A 22,732-nucleotide genomic window follows, 5' to 3' on the forward strand; every position below is an offset into this window, starting at 1 on the left:
CTTGTGCTGATAGCCCCCCTGCACAGCCTGCCTGTTCTCCAATGGCTAAGATTTGTTCTGATACCCCCATCTATACAGCTTTGCTGTCCTGCAATGACCAAGACTTGTGCTGACACGCCCCCCTGCACAACCTGGCTGTCCTCCAATGATCAGACTTGGGTTGATACGCCCCCCTGCACTGCCTGCTTCTGCTCCAATGATCAGACTTGGGCTGACAGAGCCCCTGCACAGCCTGCCTGTCCTCCAATGATCAGACTTGGGTTGACACGCCCCCCTGCACAGCCTGCTTGCCCTCCAATGACCAAGACTTGTGCTGACACGCCCCCCTGCACAGCCTGGCTGTCCTCCAATGATCAGACTTGGGTTCACACGCCCCCCTGCACAGCCTGCTTGCCCTCCAATGACCAAGACTTGTGCTGACACTCCCCCTGCACAGCCTGCCTGTCCTCCAATGATCAGACTTGGAATGACACGCCCCCCTGCACAGCCTGCTTGTCCTCCAATGACCAAGACTTATGCTGACACGCCCCCCTGCACAGCTCTTGAAGGAGAGGATCAGTGTACTGCTGTTTCTCTGCCTCCTGTTGTCACACCCCCTGCAGTCTTCACCTCCACCTCTGTAAGCTCCTTTTGCAGCTGAAAACAGAGGTCGTGTTTTATTTTTTAATTCAAAAAAGTGTATTTTTTCCAAAAAAAGTGCACTTGTAAGACTGCTGCGTAAATACGGTGTGACATAAAGTATTGCAACGACTGCCATTTTATTCTCTAGGGTGTTAGGAAAAAAAAAATTTATATATAACTATATATATAGATAGATATCTATCTATCTATATATATCTATATATATAGATAGATATATCTATCTATATATATATAGATATATATATATCTATATATATATATCTATATATATATAGATATATATATATATCTATATATAGCTATATATAGATATATATATATATATCTAAATATATATATATAATGTTTGGGGGTTCTAAGTAATTTTCTGGCACAAAAAAAAAAAAAAGATTTTAACTTGTAAACACCGAGTCTGAAAAATAGGCCTGGTCCCTAATTAAGGTTGTGCTGTTACCGGATGACAACGTTGTGTCCCCGTCTCCCGCTTGTGCACCTACGTTGTCACCCTTGCTTACAGAACCTGGATCAACGCTCAAAGCGCCATATAAAACCTGCTGTATCCCCTGTAGTCCAAAACACTGATCAGGTGCGGGCATCCGAATAAGCTCATCCAAGCTCGCAGAAATTGATTATAAAGCACAAATGGAAGCGCCTCACACCGGGACTGTTGAAAGGTTGTGGTGTTACATGAGAAAAACAATGTAATGGATTCTAATGAAGGGGCTCAGTGAATTATAAATTATTCATAAAAGGGGATTATAAATAGAATTTAGATACAAATGCCTCCAGCTGTTATTGCAAATATAAAATAACTTAATAAACAATATTGATTTAGTGCAGAGACTCGAGGAAATATATCACAACAATACAAGTTGCCTGAATTATTTAACTGCTTCATTAACGGGCACTTTCACCCCCCTTCCTGCCCAGGTCAATTTTCAGCTTTCATTGCTGTCACACTTTGAATGACAATTACTCGGTCACTGTGGGTATAGGATTGGGTATATTGGATTGTATGATATTTTTTATTTTATTTATTTATTTATTTATTTTTTATGGTTGAACTAGATGGACTTGTATCTTTTTTCAACCTGACTAACTATGCAACACTGTACCCAAATGAAAATTGTATCATTTTGTTCACACAAATAGAGCTTTTTATTTGGTGGCCTTTAATCACCACTGGATTTATTTTACTATTTTTGCTAAATAAACAAACAAACAAAAAAGACTGATTTGTTTTTTTTTGTTTTTTTTTTAATGCATTTTTCTTTGTTTCTGTTACAAAATGTTGCAAAAAAAATAATCTTTCTTCATAGATTTAGGTCAAAGTGTAGTCTGCTACATTTCTTTGGTGCAAATAACACAAATCAGTGCATATTATTTAGTCTGTGGAAAAGTTATAGAGTCCACAAACTACAGGATATAAATATCTGAAAATCGATCAATCCTGATGTACTGACGGCCGATCTCATTTCTTCGAGGCCCAAAAGTGCCAGGACAGTACAAATACCCCCCCAAATGACCCCTTTTTGGAAAGTAGACAGGAAGGTATTTAGTAAGAGGCATGGCGAGTTTTTTGAAGTTGTAATTTTTTGTCACATACAGTACAGTACATACAGTATCTGACCCTCCCTTGCTAGCTCTAGCCCTCTCCCCTCCCCTCCCCTCCCATAGCACCCCCCAGCACATATCTGACCCTCCCTTGCTAGCTCAAGCCCTCTCCCCTCCCAAAGCGCCCCCAGCACACATTTGACCCTCCCTTGCTAGCTCTATCTTTTTCCTATCTCAAAGCATCCCCCTATCACATTTCTGACCCCCCCCCCCGCTAGCACAAGTCCTCTCCCCTCCCAAAGCATCCCCCAGCACACATCCACCCCCCCCCTGCAAGCACTAGCCCTCTCACCTCCCAAAGCACCCCCAGCACATATCCAAGCCCCCCTGCTAGCTCTAGCTCTCTCCCCTCCCAAAGCTCCACATAGCATATGTCTGCCCCCCCTTCAGCACTAGCCCTCTCCCCTCCAAAAGCATCCCCCCATCACACATCCAACCCCCCTGCAAGCACTAGCCCTCTTCCCTCCCGAAGCACCACCAAGCACATATCTGATTCCCCCCAACACTAGCCCTCTCCCCTCCCATAGAGTCTCCCCAGCACATATCTAACTCCCCCCACCCCCCTGCTAGCACTAGCCACTAGCCCCAGCACATATCTGACCCCTGCATTGTGTGCATTATTTCTGACCCCCGCATTCCATGCAGAACACTCACAATTCGGTCACATGCACTGTTCACATGCGCCACATTACTGCTCGCTTTCGGGCCACCAAAAGTGCCCCAGGTCTTTTACAATCTTACAGCTAATACTTCAACAACAAAAAAGTTGCCACTAAAGTGTTGAGGTTTGGCTTGAAGAAAAGGTGGCAAACCTATCTGTACCATGTGATCACACAGACCAATCACAGCTAACAACTCAGTTGTACCCAATGAATGGCATGAAAGGAAGCCATCTATTGTGTACAACTGTCATGTAACCTGCTGTGATTGATTACAGTGGTCACGTGGTCCCGGCTTGGCCCCGCGCCTGCGCGACCGGCGCATCCTGACATATGACCTCCAGTCAGAATAACAAAATCACCGCCTATCAATCTGCTATTGGCCAAGCAGGAACTGGTTAAGCTACGGTGATCTCTTACCAAATATACAAAATATCTCCAAATTTGATTATTAACCAATTGCTTAATGGGCACTTTCACCCCCTTCCCCAGGCCAATTTTCAGCTTTTAGCGCTCTCACAATTTGAAGGACAATTACGCGGTCATACAACACTGTACCCAAATGGTATTTAAAAAAAAAATTCACACAAATAGAGCTTTCTTTTGGTGGTATTTAATCACTGCGGGGTGTTATATTTTTTGCTAAACAAACAAAAAAAAGACAGAAAATTAAAAAAAAAAAATGTTTTCATAGTTTGTTATAATTTTTCTTCTTCATTGATGTGCGCTAATGAGGCAGCACTGATGGGCATTGATAGGCTGTACTGATGGGCATTAATAAGGTGGCGCTGATGGGCACTGATCAGGAGGCACTGATGAGGCTGCACTGATAGGTGGCACTGATGGGCACTGATTGGTGGCACTGATAGGTGGCACTGAATGGCACTGATAGCTGGAACTAATGGGCACTGATGGGCACTGGTAGATGGCACTGATAGGTGGCACTGATGATGAGGAACTGAAGGGCACTGATTGGCAGCACTGATGGGCATTGATAGGCTGCACTGATGGGCACTAATAAGGTGGCGCTGATGGGCACTGATCAGGAGGCACTGATGAGGCTGCACTGATAGGTGGCACTGATGGGCACTGATTGGTGGCACTGATAGGTGGCACTGAATGGCACTGATAGCTGGAACTAAAGGGCACTGATGGGCACTGGTAGATGGCACTGATAGGTGGCACTGATGATGAGGAACTGAAGGGCACTGATTGGCAGCACTGATGGGCATTGATAGGCTGCACTGATGGGCACTAATAAGGTGGCGCTGATGGGCACTGATCAGGAGGCACTGATGAGGCTGCACTGATAGGTGGCACTGATGGGCACTGATTGGTGGCACTGATAGGTGGCACTGAATGGCACTGATAGCTGGAACTAATGGGCACTGATGGGCACTGGTAGATGGCACTGATAGGTGGCACTGATGATGAGGAACTGAAGGGCACTGATTGGCAGCACTGATGGGCATTGGTAGGTGGCACTGGTGGGCACTGCTTAGCAGCAGTGGCTGTCGGTGTGGGACCGATATCCCTTTTACGTGAGCCGGTAATCGGCTCCTGTTTTCATCACGGGATCGGCCCTTTGTCAATGTCATCTCTCTGATTGGCTGTCCACCCAATAATTGGTTGACCTCAGGTTAATATGTATTGGTGCCACCTCCTGTCATCCAAACAAGTGTCTGCACTGACATGGCACATTCACATTTTAGTGTTGCAGCAACTTGTTTTACGTGCATTGGTGCAACATGGTGCCATTCCAATGGCACCCCCAACGCATCTTGCAACATTGTGACAGGTGTGCATTGCAGTGCACTAATATGCCCATCCAAATAATGGCGTGTGCAGCACTGTTTGGCAGCACATTGCATGTTCCCAGCAGAGTGTGTAAAGAACGCATGCAACACGCAATATGGCAAAGCAGGTGTAACTGCCAGAGGAAGGGAGATTTCTACCAGGCCCCATTATTTCTAATGCCTTATCCTATTAGCCATATCCTTCAGCTGCTTCAGATCAGCAGTGGATAGTGGGAGTACATGCAGACATCAGAGGCTGGGTTGAGTATTAATGCAGTGATGGGATTCCATCCATAATCTCTGTAGGACGGTTCCAGTGTCTGATCACACAGATGTCAGTGAGAGTACCTGTGATGACAGCTATGTACGTTTTTTCTGCGCTCCAGACCACTTGGCATTCAAAGAGGAGAGAGCGCTGTTCAGAGGAGCAACATGAAAGAGAATCAATGGAGAGCAAAGATCCAACAGAAATGTGTTGCACAGCAGCTGCTGGGGAACTGCAAATCCCAGCATGCCAGAAGAACTCGGCTTTTGTGTGAAAGATCACCACACAACTTAAACTTCTTTGCAGAAAAACTACAACCAAAATATAAACCTACATCCAAAATATTCAACCAAAATATAAACCTATAACCAAAACATACAAAGATAAATAGTTACATATTGTTTATTAACAATGTTACTTTGTATCTCTCTATCTCTCGTCTGATCAATCTTTATAAAAAATGTTACTTTGTATCTCTCTATCTCTCGTCTGATCAATGTTTATTAACAATGTTACTTTGTATCTCTCCATCTCCTGTCTGAACAATGTTCCTTTGTATCTCTCCATCTCCTGTCTGAACAATGTTTATAAACAATATCACTGTGCATCTCTCTATCTTCTGTCTGAACAATATGTAAGTTTGTAGCTGTCTCTCCATCTTATGTCTGATCAATGTTTATAAACAATGTTACTTTGTATCTCTCTATCTCCCGTCTGGTCAATGTTTAATAACAATGTTACTTTGTATCTCTCTATCTCCTGTCTGATCAATCTTTATAAACAATGTTACTTTGTATCTCTCTATCTTCTGTCTGATCAATGTTTATAAACAATGTTACTTTGTATCTCTTCATCTCCTGTCTGAACAATGTTTATAGACAATATCACTGTGCATCTCTCTATCTTCTGTCTGAACAATATGTACGTTTGTATCTGGCTCTCTATCTCCTGTCTGATCAGTGTTTATAAACAATGTTACTTTGTATCTCTGCATCTCCTGTCTGATCAATGTTTTTAACCACTCGCTGACATCCCACAGTCACTTGACTACAGCCAAGACATGTAGCAGAATAAATTTTGGCCTAAATTTATGACGAAATTTGATTTAATTAAATATGTTTAATGACAGAAAGTAGAACATATATATATATATTTACAATTTTTTTTTTTTCGATCGTTTTTCATTTATATTGCAAAAATGTAAAAACCCAGTTGTGATCAAATGCCACCAAAAGAAAGCTCTATGTGTGTGTGAAAAAAAAGTGATACAAATGTAATTTGCGTACAGTGTAGCGTGACTGCGCAATAGCCAATTAAACTAGCGCAGTGCTGAAAAGCAAAAAATGGCCTGGTCATGAACAGGGTAAAATCTTCTGGAGCTGAAAGCGGAATTCCATCCTAAAGTGGAACTTCTGCTCATCGGATCCTCCCCCCCCCCCCTCCGGTGCCACAATTTTTCAGGGAGGAGGAGGGTGCAGATACCTATATAATACAGGTATCTGCACCCATAGCTAGGGAATAGCTAGCCGCAGCTAGCCGCAGATGACCGCCCCCCCCCCCTTGTGTTCTGGGAAACACACAGTTCCCACAACACAACGGGGACCAGTGAAGGCGCATGCGCAGTAGGGAACCGGGCAGTGAAGCCGCAACGCTTAACTTCCTGATTCCCTGACCGAGGATGGCGGCGGGGGCAGCGGAGAACCGAGCCATTGCTCGTCATCTGCTGCCGACAACGCGGGCACCCTGGACAGGTAAGTGCCCATTTATTAAAAGTCAGCAGCTCTATATAGATATACAACATATATTTTTATTTTTTGTATCACTTTGCAATGCTTTGTAGAAGAATCATAGTGCCATTTTAAATACACTAGCAAACTGAGGCCAAACTCCAGCTCACACTTTATAATTAGTTACAGCAAACTTTTTTTTTTTCCTTTTGAGATAAAGGTTTTACAATAATAAATAAAAGCTGATCATTGTAAGTACCCTTGTCAGAGTTTAATTAATTTGTCTCACCCATACAAAATGATACATCCTTCTGGAGAGCTTGTTTTGTTGAAAAAAAAACAACAGACTTGCTGGCTGGATCACCGTGTGCAATTAGAAGAAAGAAAGCCTAAAAAAAACAAAAAAAAAACGAATGCAGCCATCACATCTAAGAATTGGTAAGCTGCAATATAATAAATGTTTTGCTTTTGGGTTAAATATCGCTTTAAGTAAAGACAAAGTTATTGCCCAATCAGTAGGCTCAAAGCAGAAATGTGAACGTACTCTGCTCCATGGGGGGTGTACAGGTGTGAAAGCTAAACGGGCTATTCGTTTAATAATGAATAAAAAAAAGTTTAAATATTATTATTATTATTGTTTTTAATATTAATAATTATTATTATTAATAATAATAAATATTTCCTGACAATTTTAATCTCTAACAGCTCAGGTCCCAGCAGGTATTAGCAGGTCATCTCTACCAGATCTTCTCTACCAGATCTTCTCTACCAGATCTTCTCTACCAGATCTTCTCTACCAGGGATAATTGGGAGAACAGTTTGGAAAACCCTCCAGTTCTCTCTCTCTTACTTCGCTGAGCTGCTGTCAGTCACGGCGGCACATACACTAAATCTTTCAGGGCGCTGGGATTCAGAGAGCTCCTCATTTGCATAATACAAGCTCAATCAAAGCCCAGGAGTCACAATAAATTGGTAAACCAATGGAAGGAGGGATTTACACAGCTATTACATTGCAGCCTATATAGGGACAATTACATGGACTCATGTTTTTTTCTTAAAGGGCCACTGATTAAGGAAAAGGTTCCCTGCAATATGGAATTCTAATTATCTCTATAGCAGCCTATGTCTACTGCCTTCTCCCTGTTCCAGTGCTGCAGCCAGGGCAGTCTTTAATATTGATTGGACCCTGGGCAAACATTTCCTTTGCCCCCCCCAGATCCCCCCCCTACTCTAGGAGCTAGACTCAAAATCAGGTCAGGCAGCAATTGCGACTGGTTGCCAGAGGTTACAGCATATCATTACTGCTCATTGACTGGATGCTGGAGGTTACAGCACACATTACAACTCATCAATTAGCTGCTAGAGGTTACAGCACACCACTTCTGCTAACCGATTGGTTGCTGGAGGTTACTACACATCCTCAGTTGCTAGAGGTTAAATGCTTACCGCTCACTTATTGGTTGCTAGAGGTTACATGCTTACCGCTCACTGGTTGCTAGAGGTTACATGCTTACTGCTCCCTGATTGGTTGCTAGAGGTTACATTCTTACCACTCACTGATTGTTTGCTAGATGTTTACTGCACATTATTAGCGCTCAGTGATTGGTTGCTAGAGGTTACTGTGCATCATTACCACTTACTTATTGGTTGCTAGAGGTCACAGCACATCAATACAGCTTAATGACTGGTTGCTGAAGGTTACAGCACATCATCTCCTCACTGCCTGCACACCATGGACTAGGGAGGTGAGGGGACCCACCAATAGACGTAAAACTCCTAGAACTTGCTATTAGCAATGAGCAGAGCAGAGCATACACAGCTATGAAGGTTAACTGAGTGCAGCTAGGAACAGAGCTCAATAGGAGCAGTATCCCCGAAGACAGGCTGCCAGGAATAAATTACTAGTACGCCTGCAGTAGGGTAGTGTGGAGGGGTGAGCTACGTACAGAGTGCAGGGTTAAGGGGTGTGCTATGTACGGAGTGCAGGATTGAGGGGCGAGCTGTGTACGGAGTTCAGGATTTAGGGGTGAGCTGTGTATGGAGTGCAGAATTGAGGGGTGAGCTGTGTATGGGGTGCAGGATTGAGGGGTGAGCTGTGTACGGGGTGCAAGATTGAGGGGTGAGCTGTTTACGGGGTGCAGGTTTGAGGGGTGAGCTGTGTACGGGGTGCAGGTATGAGGGGTGAGCTGTGTACGGGGTGCAGGATTGAGGAGTGAGCTGTGTACGGAGTGCAGGATTGAGGGGTGAGCTGTGTATGAGGTGCAGGATTGAGGGGTGAGCTGTGTATGGGGTGCAGGATTGACGGGTGAGCTGTGTATGAGGTGCAGGATTGAGGAGTGAGCTGTGTACGGACTGCAGGATTGAGGGGTGAGCTGTGTATGAGGTGCAGGATTGAGGGGTGATCTGTGTATGGGGTGCAGGATTGAGGGGTGAGCTGTGTATGGAGTGCAGGATTGAGGGATAAGCTATGTATGGGGTGCAGGATTGAGGGGTGAGCTGTGTATGGGGTGCAGGATTGAGGGGTGAGCTGTGTATGGAGTGCAGGATTGAGGGGTGAGCTGTGTATGGAGTGCAGGATTGAGGGATAAGCTGTGTACGGGGTGCAGGATTGAGGGGTGAGCTGTGTACGGGGTGGAGGATTGAGGGGTGAGCTGTGTCTACGGGGTGGAGGATTGAGGGGTGAGCTGTGTATGAGGTGCAGGATTGAGGAGTGAGCTGTGTACGGAGTGCAGGATTGAGGGGTGAGCTGTGTATGAGGTGCAGGATTGAGGGGTGAGCTGTGTACGGGGTGCAGGATTGAGGGGTGAGCTGTGTATGAGGTGCAGGATTGAGGAGTGAGCTGTGTACGGAGTGCAGGATTGAGGGGTGAGCTGTGTATGAGGTGCAGGATTGAGGGGTGAGCTGTGTACGGGGTGCAGGATTGAGGGGTGAGCTGTGTATGAGGTGCAGGATTGAGGAGTGAGCTGTGTACGGAGTGCAGGATTGAGGGGTGAGTTGTGTATGAGGTGCAGGATTGAGGGGTGAGCTGTGTATGGAGTGCAGGATTGAGGGGTGAGCTGTGTATGGAGTGCAGGATTGAGGGATAAGCTGTGTACGGGGTGCAGGATTGAGGGGTGAGCTGTGTACGGGGTGGAGGATTGAGGGGTGAGCTGTGTACGGGGTGAGCTGTGTACGGGGTGGAGGATTGAGGGGTGAGCTGTGTACGGGGTGGAGGATTGAGGGGTGAGCTGTGTACGGGGTGGAGGATTGAGGGGTGAGCTGTGTACGGGTTGGAGGATTGAGGGGTGAGCTGTGTACGGGGTGGAGGATTGAGGGGTGAGCTGTGTACGGGGTGGAGGATTGAGGGGTGAGCTGTGTACGGGGTGGAGGATTGAGGGGTGAGCTGTGTACGGGGTGGAGGATTGAGGGGTGAGCTGTGTACGGGGTGGAGGATTGAGGGGTGAGCTGTGTACGGGGTGGAGGATTGAGGGATAAGCTGTGTACGGGGTGGAGGATTGAGGGGTGAGCTGTGTACGGGGTGGAGGATTGAGGGGTGAGCTGTGTACGGGGTGGAGGATTGAGGGGTGAGCTGTGTACGGGGTGGAGGATTGAGGGGTGAGCTGTGTACGGGGTGGAGGATTGAGGGGTGAGCTGTGTACGGGGTGGAGGATTGAGGGGTGAGCTGTGTACGGGTTGGAGGATTGAGGGGTGAGCTGTGTACGGGGTGGAGGATTGAGGGGTGAGCTGTGTACGGGGTGGAGGATTGAGGGGTGAGCTGTGTACGGGGTGGAGGATTGAGGGGTGAGCTGTGTACGGGGTGGAGGATTGAGGGGTGAGCTGTGTACGGGGTGGAGGATTGAGGGGTGAGCTGTGTACGGGGTGGAGGATTGAGGGGTGAGCTGTGTACGGGGTGGAGGATTGAGGGGTGAGCTGTGTATGATGTGCAGGATTGAGGGGTGAGCTGTGTACATCCAAGTCGACCCTCTCCCAAGTACAGAGCTCTTCTCCCCCCAGATTCCAGTTTGGAGCTCACCCCCATTAATACAGAGCATTCCTCTGGCATCAATCCCCCTTTCAATACTGAGCATTCCCATCACCTAACTAACATTAGAGTGGGGCTGCAGAAGAGAAGCTGTAACTCACTGCATGTCCGTGGAGTAGCTTCTGCCTGTATACATCCCCCGCTCCCCCCCCCCTGCTCTTGCATAGAGAAAAACAATGTGTTTTGTAGAGCAGAGAGAGGATTCTAAACAGCAACCGGGAGATGAGCACTGTCACTTGTAAATACCAAAGCAGCGCTTCGGTATTTACAAGTGACAGTAGCGGTCAGTTTAGCAGCCAGAGCAGGATCTCGGAAGTGGAGGAACTCGGCTGAAAAAAAGCCAACGGGCAGCGCGAGCTCCAGATGCAGCTGCTTTGGGCCCCCAACGATGGCAGGGCCCTGGGCAGGTGCCCTGTTCGCCCTGCGGTAAAGACGGCCCTGGCTGCGGCCTTGGTAAGACTCTTCAGCTTTCAATGCTTCTGGGAGTGTCGGGTGCCTGAGTCCCCCTGAATGTACCGTAGTGACATCCTTCGGCCCCATTGTCACCACAGCACACAATAATGACTCAGGGCTCTGAGGGCCCAGACTTTTAACGCTCCATATACTGAAAAGCCTTACCAAGACTGCAGGGCCAAAACAGAGGGAAGATTCACCAGGTGAGTATACAGTATGTTCTGTTACAGGGACCTTTCAGCAGTGCCACTTTAACCACTTCAATACTGGACACTTTCACCCCCTTCCTGCCCAGACCAATTTTCAGCTTTCAGCACTGTCGAATGACATGTAACACTGTACCCATATGACATTTTTATCATTTTTTTTACACAAATAGAACTTTCCTTTGGTGGTATTTAATCACCGCTGGGGGTTTTAATTTTTTGCTAAACAAACAAAAAAAGACCAAACATTTTGCAAAATTATTTTTTCTTAGTTTCTGTTATAGAATTTTGCAAATAAGTCATTTTTCTTCTTCTCTGATGCGCGCTGATGAGGCTGCACTGATGGGCACTTATAGGCTTCACTGATAGGCACTTATAGGCTGCAATGAGGACACTGATGAGGCTGCACTGATGGGCACTGATGAGGCTGTACTGATGGGTTGCACTAATAGACACTGATAAGACTGCACTGATGGCCACTTATAGGCTGCACTGATGGATACTGATGAGGCTGCACTTATGGGCACTTATAGGCTGCACTGATGGGCACTGATAGGCTGCACTGATGGACACTGATGAGGCTGCACTGATGGGCACTGATAGGTTGCACTGATGTGCTTCACTGATGGGCACTGATGAGGCTGCACTGATGGGCACTGATGGGCTGCACTGATGGGTTGCACTAATGGACACTGATGAGGCAGCACTGATGGGCTGTACCAATGGGCAATGATGAGGCTGCACTGATGGGCACTGATGAGGCGGCACTGATAAGCTGCACTGATGGGCACTGATAAGCTGCATTAATGGGTGCTGATGAGGAGGCACTCATCGGCACTGATAGGTGGCACTGATGGGCACCAATAGGCAGCACTGATGGGCACTGCTAAGCTGCACTAATGCATGCTGAGAGGACTGATTGGCATTGATGGGGCAGCACTGATCATCAGTGTGAAGAGTGTAGAGTGTGGTGACAGCCTTGGCGGTTATCGGCTCTCTTTTTCTCACACAGACACAGTGGCGTTGATTTACTAAATCGGGAGCGCTCAGATTCTGATGTAGCTGTGCATGGTGGCCAATCGGCTTCTAACGTCAGCTTGTTTAATTAATCTTTGTCAATAAAACCTGGAAGCTGATTGGTTACCATGCAGAGCTGCAGTCAACCCCAGTGTGTGAGGAAAGGAATGCCGTTAACTGTCAAGTCTGTTTACACTGTGATCAGCTGTGATTGGCCCTTTACTCCGATCTGTGATCAGCTGTGTTAGAAGGACAAAGCAGTTAATGGGCACACCCGTTTCTCACCCCCAGGGGGCGTGCAGGGGGCGGGTCTCTGGGAGGATGTCTATGGTTGCCCCCCCAGAACTGGACAACCGAGCAGTAGCCATCTTTCAGCTATAGCGTGGTATTGAAGTGGTTAAATAGAGTTCAGCTTTAAACATATTATCAGCTGATTGATTAGACCGGAGTTCTTCCTTATATTTACTGTCCCCTTGAATAGTATGACATCTCTCAGCAGCGGATCAGGTTGTGTGCAATTTCATTTTGCGGTTATCGGAGCCCTGCTGCGACTGAGTGAGTTCAGTCTGTCCCGATGTGCATGCGGCTGCAGGGCAGAGAGAAGCGTGTCGGCGGCAGTGCCGAGGGACGCGATGACGAGGATTTAGACTGTCAGCTCCTAATCACACAAATAAATGAACTCAGCCGGCGCTGACTGCTCAGGCGACCAGAAACGGCCATAATGGAAAGCTGAAGCTCCTGCTGGGTAGATCAACAAAGGCATTTCATAAGACAGCAATAGTCGGTGGTAAATCTTGCATCTGCGGCCTTGTAGGTCTCCAGGTTCAGTTCCTAACAAGGAAACCCCCTGCATGGAGTTTGCATTCACATTTTTGCCTGTCCATCAGCTGGTTCAGGCTTATTATGGTTGGACTGGCAGAAGGTTGCCCATTGAGATGACAGGCAGCCCCAAAATATGCCCATCTATTGCCCTGAAGCACCCCATGGACCATTAGCTAAAGCTGGACTCAGATATAAAAAGCACAAAGCAGCTCTGTATTTATTCATCATTAAAGCGGAGTTCCCACTGTTTAAACATTTTTGTTTTTAGGTTTATTTAGCGCACTCGCGTTTGTGAGATTAATCGGCGCTCGATTGCCGATTTGATATAGGCATATATCTTATATTCCTGTTTACTAGAAGTTTCCATAGTGCTTGTGGGCATGTGAAGCCCACAAGCACTATCTTCGGGGTTCTGGTGCAGCTAAGCGACCAGCATGCACCGCCCGTTCTCGCGCATGCGCCGTATGTACGGCACAGCGCCATACACTTCTGACGTTGCCATCACAACAGGCGTCGTCGTCGTCGGAAGTGCACGCCCATGTTGTGATGCCAACGAAGCCCTCGGCGCTGCCCAGTGACTCCTTGGAAATGATGACAGACGAATCTCCCAGGAGCACTAGTGAGGGAAGTGACGTCAGGCGCCTTGGAGAGGAAGAGGCAGATTACGAGGGACCCCCTAGCAACAGACCTGAAAAGGTGAGTAAAAAATTAATTTTTTTCCCAAAGGTTGTTCCTTGTATTAAATGCTGCTGAATAACGTTAAATTTGTTTTCTGACTGGAACTCCGCTTTAACCCCTTCACGCCTAAGGGTAAGACAGATGTAAATGCCTAAGCACAATTTTGCAACTTTGACGTGCTAGTAAAACCGTACATATCATCACAACTACACTATACCGCATTTTTTGGGCTTTTATTTGGTGGTTAATGGTAATGGGTATCTCCAGATTTTTTTTTTTTTTATTATCAAAGGAAAACTGGCCCAAAATACAAAAAAAAATACATTTTATTTAAATGTAGCTGTATATTTCTTGCTATTATCATAATTTACCACCAAAGAACAACCCAAAATAAATTCTCCTGCTCCTGACGATTGCAGCGATACCACATATGTGGATGTTAGTTGTTTGTTTGTACCCAGAGTACAGTCCAGAAAGAATGTTTCACATTTTGCATTTTTTTTTTTATCCTGGCTAAAACACACCGACACTGATACCAATTTATTTTTTCTATTTTTTTTTAATTCTACCTAAAATATGCTGACTGTGACCTTTGACCCCGACCTTGACCCTAACACTAACCCTGGCAACCTTGATATCGTTATTTTTTTTCCTTATTTTTTCATGTATTTTTTAAAATTTATTTATGTTTCTTTATTTTTATGTTATTTATTTATTTATTTATTTTACACGCTTTGGTTTGTTTTCAATTCCTCTTCTTGCAGCAGAGTAAGATACAAGGTATCTTTCTCTTCATTCAGAAGAGGAAGGAAACCCAAGAGCAGGCTCACAGTGACTGATCACTGTGATAGCCAATCAGAGGCTGTGATAGCGATCAGGAGACCCAGAAACCAACAGTCCCAGGTCCCGATCGTACGAGACCCAAGGCTCTTGGTGAGACCCCGGTCTATGTGTTGGGAGTGCGCTGTGCGGAGCGCATATATGTGGCCCCACAGAAAAAAAGCCCAGTTCTGTGAGGTCGCATATATGTGCGTGGTCAGTGCGAAGAGGTTAATGGTATACATATAGAGAAAAAAAAACACTGTGCTGCTTCTCCTTTCACTGTCCAGTCACAGTATTGGGGGCTCGTCCGGGACCACCTTGGCTCAGAGGAAACTGGTTGAAAAGACGTATTGCTGGGAAGAGCTCTAGACTGAAAGTAAACATTATAACACAAGCTGGCTTTGTCTTTTATCTTTAATAGGCTATTTATTTTTATCTTTTTATTTCTTTAACTGCGGTTTTGCTTTAAAGTGTACTGCCAGCCAATACTTTCTTTGTTAGTATAGGGCAGAGTGGAGAAAGGTGAAACAGGGATTAGAAAAAAAAAAAAAAAGAGCAAACTAGGGAAAAGCTAGATCTCCATGTCTCCATGTCAAGTATGTATTGCTGTCTGTGTCCCTTTTTCTTCACTTCCTAACTTATCGCGGGATGGGAAGCGAAGGGAAATCCATCTATGAGTAATAAATACACAAATGAGGTTCTAACCCTTTCCCCACCCTATCCAAAACTAATCAGATCTAAGGCTGGACTTACACTTTAACCCCTCGACCACTTACTACTTGAATCCATAATACTGAACCATCCACCTAAAAACGTCTTTAAACCTCTCCTGCTCTTTCCACAAGACCTTTAATCCTTCATTTAATACCACCTAAAACTAACTTAAAATGTTTGTATAGCCAGACTTTTTTTTTCAGTTTTGGATGCATTAACAATGGATTAGAACCCCTGTGGATGTTTTATTGCTCACACCATAGAAACATAGATTGCATAGTTTGCTCCATCTAGTGTCCAAAATGCGGTATCATTTTCTGAAACGCCTCAGTGAGACAACTAACGCAATTTTAACACTAGATGGAGCTAATAATAAAGGGGTATAGTTGTTTGAAATACCCCAATGGGAGAACAACCACATTTAAGCCACTAGATGGAGCTTATAATAAAGGAATGAATCTCTTAGAAAAAATATGGTGACATTTTGTTCAGCTTGCAGGAATACAATTGACATTCGTACAATGGATGTTTTTTTTTAAATAGACTTTTTGTCTATTTGTCTTTTTGTACTATTGTGACAATTTTTTTGCACTATTTTACTGATGAACCTAAGACATACAGTATTTACACTATTCGTATTTATTGTTTGAGTACAAGGTATAGGAGTGATTGTGTCAGATTAATTCACTCACTTTATCTGCTATTTTACCACATTATAATATGAGTTCACAAATTTAAAGGAACAGCGCCCCATTAGAATATTTTAAATTTATTTTACATTCTTTTCCAGGATTTGGGGATTGCAGCAGTTCAATACCAGACCAGTGCAGAGATATATTTATAGTTTATAAATAGACTTGTTGGTAAAGAGGTCATGTAAAAACAGCCAACTCGTTTCAAGAGCCAAAGCATTCCCCCTTACTTTAGGTCTACAAGAACAAATAAAAAACATAATCAATATAAATGAGGTATAAAAGTTATTGTAATTTAACCACTTGCCTATTGAGCACTTTCACCCCCCTCTCCCTGCCCAGGCCAATTTTCAGCTTTCAGCGCTGTTGCATTTTGAATGACAATTGTGCCGTCATGCAACTCTGTACCCAATACAAAATTTTTATCCTTTTTTTGAGACAGATAGAATTATTTTGGTAGATTTTTGAAAAGAGACAGAACATTTTGAAAAAAAAAAAAACGGTTTTCTTTATGTTATAGAATAAATTATTTTTCTTTTTCACTGGTGGGCGCTGATGAGGCTGGACTGATGGGCGCTGATGAGGCTGCAATGATGGGCGTTAATGAGGCTGCACTGATGAGGCTGAAATGATGAGCGCTAATGAGGCTGCACTGATGGGCACTGATGGGCGCTAATGAGGCTGCAATGATGGGCACTGATGAGGCTGCAATGATGGGCACTGATGAGGCTGCAATCATGAGCGCTAATGAGGCTGCACTGATGGGTGCTAATTAGGCTACATGGATGGGCGCTAATGAGGCTGCACTGATGGGTGCTAAGTAGGCTACACGGATGGGCGCTAATGAGGCTGCACTGATGGACACAAATGAGGCTGCAATGATGGGCCCTAATAAAGCTGCACTGATGGGCGCTAATGAGGCTGCACTGATGGGGGCTGCCTTAGGGACCCACATGGACATGCTGCCCACACGTCTTGTAGAGGTGGCATCTGGAGCTGGGTGCCGTCATTTGGACACTGCCGCCACCTAGAGGCCTTTGCTGTCCCGCACCTGCTGCCACTGGACCGGACGCTCCATGACGAGGCTGCTATTGGCCTGTACCCGATTGGCCACAGAGTCCCTGCGGGGGTAGGGTGAGCCACCGGTGTTGTAATCTGTGTTTGATCACAGGCAAATTAGGCGGCCGCGAGCAGGGCAGGACTTAGGGTGGTGGGGGCCCCTGGGCTTGAGTCGCTTTCAGGCCCTACCTTCTATACATTACCGTATTTATCGGCGTATAACACGCACCCCAAGTTTAGGAGGGAAGTTTAAGGAAAAAACTTACATTTAAATGCCCATCAATGCAGCCTTGCACAGCGTCCATCTGCAGCCTTGTCCATCCATCTGCAGCCTTGTCCAGTGTCATTGCAGCCTTGTCAGTGTAGCCTTGTCATTTCCAGCCTTGCCCCAGTGTCATTTGCCCTGTGTATCTCGGGGGCTCTCGGGTTCTCTCGGCGGCTCTCGGGTCTTCTCAGCGGCTCTTGTATCTTCTCGCAGTCCCGAGCGGAGCCGAGAGTAGCCGAGTGTTTGTGTACAGCATCACACAACTGCGCAATTGTCAGTTAAATCGACGCAGTGCTGTATCGCAAAAAAAATGATTGAAGTGCAATATTTCTATTATTACATTGTTATATAAAATAAAATAGTTCAACTCACCATAAGCAGAACCAGTTGGAGCCTGAGCGTGTCACTTGCCAACGTCACCTGCCTTCAGATGCGGATTGTCACTTGCCACGTCACTTGTCAGCGGATGCAGGGTGTCACTTGTCAGCGGATGCAGGGTGTCACTTGCCACGTCACTTGTCAGAGGATGCAGGGTGTCACTTGTCAGCGGATGCAGGGTGTCACTTGCCACGTCACTTGTCAGAGGATGCAGGGTGTCACTTGTCAGCGGATGCAGGGTGTCACTTGCCACGTCACTTGTCAGTGGATGCAGGGTGTCACTTGTCAGCGGATGCAGGGTGTCACTAGTCAGTGGATGCAGGGTGTCACTAGTCAGCGGATGCAGGGTGTCACTTGCCACGTCACTTGTCAGCGGATGCAGGGTGTCACTTGCCACGTCACTTGTCAGCGGATGCAGGGTGTCACTTGCCACGTCACTTGTCAGCGGATGAAGGGTGTCACTTGTCAGCAGGTGCAGGGTGTCACTTGTCAGCGGATGCAGGGTGTCACTTGCCACGTCACTTGTCAGCGGATGAAGGGTGTCACTTGTCAGCAGGTGCAGGGTGTCACTTGTCAGTGGATGCAGGGTGTCACTTGTCAGCAGGTGCAGGGTGTCACTTGCCACGTCACTTGTCAGCGGATGAAGGGTGTCACTTGTCAGCAGGTGCAGGGTGTCACTTGTCAGCGGATGCAGGGTGTCACTTGCCACGTCACTTGTCAGCGGATGAAGGGTGTCACTTGTCAGCAGGTGCAGGGTGTCACTTGTCAGTGGATGCAGGGTGTCACTTGTCAGCAGGTGCAGGGTGTCACTTGCCACGTCACTTGTCAGCGGATGAAGGGTGTCACTTGTCAGTGGATGCAGGGTGTCACTTGCCACGTCACTTGTCAGCGGATGAAGGGTGTCCCTTGTCAGCAGGTGCAGGGTGTCACTTGTCAGTGGATGCAGGGTGTCACTTGTCAGCAGGTGCAGGGTGTCACTTGCCACGTCACTTGTCAGCGGATGAAGGGTGTCCCTTGTCAGCAGGTGCAGGGTGTCACTTGTCAGCAGGTGCAGGGTGTCACTTGTCAGTGGATTTATTTATTATTATTTTATTATTATTTTATTTCAGGTACTTATATAGCGCTGTCAATTTACGCAGCGCATTACATATACATTGTACAATCACATCAGTCCCTACCCTCAAGGAGCTTACAATCTAAGGTCCCTAACTCACATTCATACATACTAGGGACAATTTAGACAGGATCCAATTAACCTACCAGCATGTCTTTGGAGTGTGGGAGGAAACCGGAGTACCCGGAGGAAACCCACGCAGGCACAGGGAGAACATGCAAACTCCAGGCAGGTAGTGTTGTGGTTGGGATTTGAACCAGTGACCCTTCTTACTGCTAGGCGAGAGTGCTACCACTGCACCACTGTGCCGCCCAGTGGATGCAGGGTGTCACTTGTCAGCGGATGCAGGGTGTCACTTGTCAGCGGATGCAGGGTGTCACTGCCATGTCACTTGTCAGCGGATGCAGGGTGTCACTTGCCAGGGGATGCAGGGTGTCACTTGTCAGCGAATGCAGGGTGTCACTTGTCAGCGGATGCAGGGTGTCACTTGCCAGGGGATGCAGGGTGTCACTTGCCACGTCACTTGTCAGCGGATACAGGGTGTCACTTGTCAGCGGATGCAGGGTGTCACTTGTCAGCGGATGCAGGGTGTCACTTGTCAGTGGATGCAGGGTGTCACTTGTCAGCGGATGCAGGGTGTCACTTGTCAGCGGATGCAGGGTGTCACTGCCATGTCACTTGTCAGCGGATGCAGGGTGTCACTTGCCAGGGGATGCAGGGTGTCACTTGTCAGCGGATGCAGGGTGTCACTTGCCAGGGGATGCAGGGTGTCACTTGTCAGCAGGTGCAGGGTGTCACTTGCCAGGGGATGCAGGGTGTTACTTGTCAGGGGATGCAGGGTGTTACTTGTCAGGGGATGCAGGGTGTCACTTGTCAGCAGGTGCAGGGTGTCACTTGTCAGGGGATGCAGGGTGTTACTTGTCAGGGGATGCAGGGTGTTACTTGTCAGGGGATGCAGGGTGTCACTTGTCAGCAGGTGCAGGGTGTCACTTGTCAGCAGGTGCAGGGTGTCACTTGTCAGCGGATGCAGGGTGTCACTTGTCAGCAGGTGCAGGGTGTCACTTGTCAGCGGATGCAGGGTGTCACTTGTCAGCGGATGCAGGGTGTCACTTGCCAGCGGATGCAGGGTGTCACTTGTCAGCAGGTGCAGGGTGTCACTTGTCAGGGGATGCAGGGTGTCACTTGTCAGCGGATGCAGGGTGTCACTTGTCAGCGGATGCAGGGTGTCACTTGTCAGCAGGTGCAGGGTGTCACTTGTCAGGGGATGCAGGGTGTCACTTGTCAGCGGATGCAGGGTGTCACTTGTCAGCGGATGCAGGGTGTCACTTGTCAGCAGGTGCAGGGTGTCACTTGTCAGGGGATGCAGGGTGTCACTTGTCAGGGGATGCAGGGTGTTACTTGTCAGGGGATGCAGGGTGTCACTTGTCAGGGGATGCAGGGTGTCACTTGTCAGCGGATGCAGGGTGTCACTTGTCAGGGGATGCAGGGTGTCACTTGTCAGCGGATGCAGGGTGTCACTTGTCAGCAGGTGCAGGGTGTCACTTGTCAGGGGATGCAGGGTGTCACTTGCCAGCGGATGCAGGGTGTCACTTGCCAAGTCACTTGTCAGGGGATGCAGGGTGTCACTTGTCAGTGGATGCAGGGTGTCACTTGCCAGGGGATGCAGGGTGTCACTTGTCATGTCGCCTGCCACCGGGTCGAAGGGGGCCCCGTCAGGTAGGATGTGGGGGCCCCATGATTTCTAACATTCAGAGGGGGGCGGCAAACTCCCGCCTGCTAGCCAGCCTGTTTTGTCGGCACCGCTGCTTATTTCACGGGGACCGATCAGGCTTGTGTATTCTCACTTCCTGGTAGCGGTGGAACGCACGATAGGGCGGACGTGATGTAATCAGCCAGAAATGATGCAAGACATGGGAGGCCCTATCTTGCATTCCACCGCTACCAGGAAGTGAGAGTACACAAGCCCGATCGGTCCCCGTTAAATAATAAGCAGCGGTGCCGGCGAAATGGCTGGCTAGCGGGCGGGAGTTTGCCGTAGATCCGGCCCTGCCCGTGGGGCCCCCTATTAGGCGGGGCCCATGGGCTTCAGCCCACTCAAGTCCAATGATAAGTCTGGCCCTGGCCGCGAGGCCCATACGAGTGCGAGGCCTTAGGCGACTGCCTAATTTGCCCAATTAGAGAGCTGCCTCTGATCCCCTGGCCTCGCCTAGTTGTCTCATCTCTCCTACACTGACTTAGCCCAGTCCAACGGGCATAGAATCTCTCCTCCAGTACAGGCATGCTCCTGATCTCTCAGTAGGTGATCTCCTGGCACCCTGGGCTAGTGTTGCCACCTCACCCCTTTAAACCCAAATACATATTAATTACACAGGTTCTGAGGCTAATTAAATGCAGAAAAGGCACTAAGTACGTTTAATTTGCACCTTAATAAGCCACAGAACCTGTGTAATTAATATGTGTTCGGGTTTAAAGGGATAAGGTGGCAACCCTACCCTGGGCTCTCACTTATTGAGATTCCCTCAGACCCCTGGGCTTTCCTAGTCATCCCGGCTCTCGCAGACTCATTTACCTCCCTTGAATCTCCCAGTCCTATGGGTGTATAATCTCTTTCAGTATAGGCATGCGCTCTCAGTAGGTGATCTTTAGGCACCCTGGGCTCTCGGACTCCTCCAAGACCTCCAGATTCCCTCAGTCCCCTGGACTTGCCTAGTTGTCCTGGCTCTCCCAGACTCACTTAGTCGCCTGGGCTCTATAAATCCAATGGGCATATAATCTCTCCTCCAGTACAGGCATGCTCCTGGTCTCTCAGTAGGTGATCTCCTGGCACCCCAGGTTCTCTCACTCCTCTGAGACCTCCAGATTCCCTCAGTCCCCTGGACTTGCCTAGTTGTCCTGGCTCTCCCAGGTTCACGTAGCCACCCTGACTCTACAAGTTCAATAGGCATATAATCTCTCCTCCAGTACAGGCATGCTCCTGGTATTTCAATAGGGGATTTCCTGGCACCCCAGGCTTTCTCGCTCCTCCGAGACCTCCAGATTCCCTCAATCCCCTGGACTCGCCTAGTTGTCCTGGCTCTTCCAGACTCAGTGGCCTCTCCCAGTCCAATGGGCATATAATCTCTTCTCCAGTACAGGCATGCCCCTGGTCTCTCAGTAGGCGATCTCCTGGCACCCTGGCTCTCTCACTCCTCTGAGACCTTGAGATTCCCTCAACCCCCTGGGCTCGCCTTGTCATCCTGGCTCTCCCAGGCTCCTTTAGGTGCCTTGAATCTCCCAGTCCTATGGACATATAATCTCTTCTCCAGGCATGCTCCTGGTCTCTCAGTAGGGGATTTCCTGACAACCCAGGCTCTCACACTCCTCTGAGACCTCCAGATTCCCTCAATCCCCTGGACTCGCCTAGTTTACCTGGCTTCTTCCGGACTCGCTTAGTGACCTCAACTCTCCAAGACTCGTTTAGGTGCCTTGAATCTCCCAGTCCTATGGACATATGATCTCTCTTTTAGTAAAGGCATGCTCCTGGTCTCTCAATAGGGGATTTCCTGACAACCCGGGCTCTCTTACTACTCTGAGACCTCCAGATTCCCTCAGTCCCCTGAACTCACCTAGTTGTCCCGGCTCTCCCAGACTCACTTAGCCATCTTGACTTTCCAAGTCCAATGGGCATACAATCTCTTCTCCAGTACTGATGAAGGGGCTCAGCGGATGGAACCAAAGCACCCAGCTGGGGGCCAGGCCTCCAACCTCAATCCTTGGAAATGTGTCAAATGGAGATCGAAACCCAAAAC

At 47.6% G+C, this 22,732-nt stretch overlaps 1 protein-coding gene across 2 annotated transcripts in view; it reads left to right on the forward strand.

Annotated features, from left to right (window-relative positions):
* LG13H14orf132 (linkage group 13 C14orf132 homolog) overlaps positions 1-22,732 on the forward strand; it is a 102,879-nt gene that overhangs the window by 22,699 nt on the left and 57,448 nt on the right. Inside the window, exon 2 of one of the 2 annotated variants that reach the window (XR_012237145.1) lies at positions 5,098-6,026. The exons of the other annotated variant lie outside the window; for it this stretch is intronic. The gene's annotated coding sequence lies outside the window, so the exon portion shown is untranslated. Of the gene's footprint in view, positions 1-5,097; positions 6,027-22,732 lie in introns of those variants that run through there. 2 annotated transcript variants of the gene reach the window in all.

The sequence above is a fragment of the Aquarana catesbeiana genome, linkage group LG13 (genome assembly GCF_042186555.1).
Source record: "Aquarana catesbeiana isolate 2022-GZ linkage group LG13, ASM4218655v1, whole genome shotgun sequence".
NCBI classification, from domain to species: Eukaryota; Metazoa; Chordata; class Amphibia; order Anura; family Ranidae; genus Aquarana; species Aquarana catesbeiana.